The sequence below is a fragment of the Chrysochloris asiatica genome, unplaced genomic scaffold, assembly GCF_000296735.1.
Source record: "Chrysochloris asiatica unplaced genomic scaffold, ChrAsi1.0 scaffold00057, whole genome shotgun sequence".
In the NCBI taxonomy this organism is placed as follows: Eukaryota; Metazoa; Chordata; class Mammalia; order Afrosoricida; family Chrysochloridae; genus Chrysochloris; species Chrysochloris asiatica.
This window is the reverse complement of record NW_006408575.1, coordinates 14,147,100-14,148,567: the sequence shown is the minus strand read 5'-3', so window position 1 is coordinate 14,148,567 and position 1,468 is coordinate 14,147,100. Positions and strand designations below refer to the sequence as shown.

Here is a 1,468-nt window from a genome sequence, read left to right as displayed (position 1 = left end):
TCTGTTATAATCCAATGGCTTCTGAGTGGATTACCCTGTACCCCTGTTTCACCTGTACAAAGACAATGAAAGTTCTCAAATGTTTTAGGGCACATATCACAAAATAATTCAAAGACAAGTCTTCCAGCAGGTTGATTGCTAATGGCAATATAAAAACAACAACAATGAGGATGTTGAATTTTTAATCTCATGGCTCCAATATTTCAATCTTAAATGGAGAAGGATAAATCAAGGACAACTGATTGAATCCTATTGCCCCAGCACTGGTACAGTTTCCTCTTCCTGAAGTTCCATCCTTTAAAGTGCTTCAAATCTACCCACTACCAGAAAAGTCGCAAAAGTATAATAACTGCCTCTCTCCCCCACAGGCCAGTCTGGGCAGGGATAGAGGGAAACTCTCTCCTATGATTTTAAATTAAAATAATTTTTTCTCTCCCTCATTTCTTTGGCTTTTATGTTCCTTTTCTAGGTGTTGCCTACTTTTAACGAAACTCTTTACTAGTTTTGTTCTTCACTGTTGTTTGCATATTTGTTTGTTTTCCTTCTCTCTTGTGTATATGTTTTATATTCTTGCTTCACCCAACCATGCCCATACAGCCTAGCTACAACTGTACCCTCTACAACTCCATCCACTGAACAGGAGCCAAAACCAGTTGCTATACACTGGAACAATGACAACAACCATTATCAACAAAACCCATCCTGAACTGAGCTGTATGAATGGTGCACAGAAAATGGTATGCAAGCGTACTTCCCCAAATTACACTCACAAGAGGGCAGCTGGTAAGTGCCTATGAACACACCACCATATAAACATCAATTTTATACAAACACAATGCCAAAATTTTCAGAAAGAACAATCAATTTCTCTTCTATGAAGAAACAAGACAGATTTGCTCCAAAACGTGACCAAGGGGCAGAGGTAAGAATGCTTTTGAGGTAAAAAAGGCATTGGAACTACCTGAAAAATAAGTTAAGAGAATGATATTTGTTGTTGTTGTTGTTAGGTGCCATCAAGTTGGTAACGACTCATAGCAACCTTATGCACAGCAGAACAAAACACTGCCTGATCCTGGGCCAAACTCATTATTGTTGCCACTTTTGAGCTTACTGATGCTGCCACTTTGCCAATCCATCTCTCTGGGGGTCTTCCTCTTTTTATCTGACACTCCACCTTACCAAACATGATATCCTTCTCCAGTGACTGGTCCCTCCTGAGAACATGTCCAACATATGAGAAACGAAGTTTGGCCATCCTGGCCTCCAAGGAGCACTCTGTCTGCACTTCTTCCAACACAGATCTGTTGGTTCTTTTGGCAGCCCGTGGCACTTTCAATATTCTCCTCCAACACCACAACTCAAAAGCATCAATTCTTCTTTGGTCTTCCTTATTCACTGTCCAGCTTTTGCATGCAAATGAGGTAATTGAAAATACCAAGGCTTGGGTCAGGTGCACCTTAGTCCTCAA

At 40.5% G+C, this 1,468-nt stretch overlaps 1 pseudogene; it reads right to left on the bottom strand.

Annotated features, from left to right (window-relative positions):
- LOC102813930 overlaps positions 1 to 1,468 on the bottom strand; it is a 6,791-nt pseudogene that overhangs the window by 2,178 nt on the left and 3,145 nt on the right.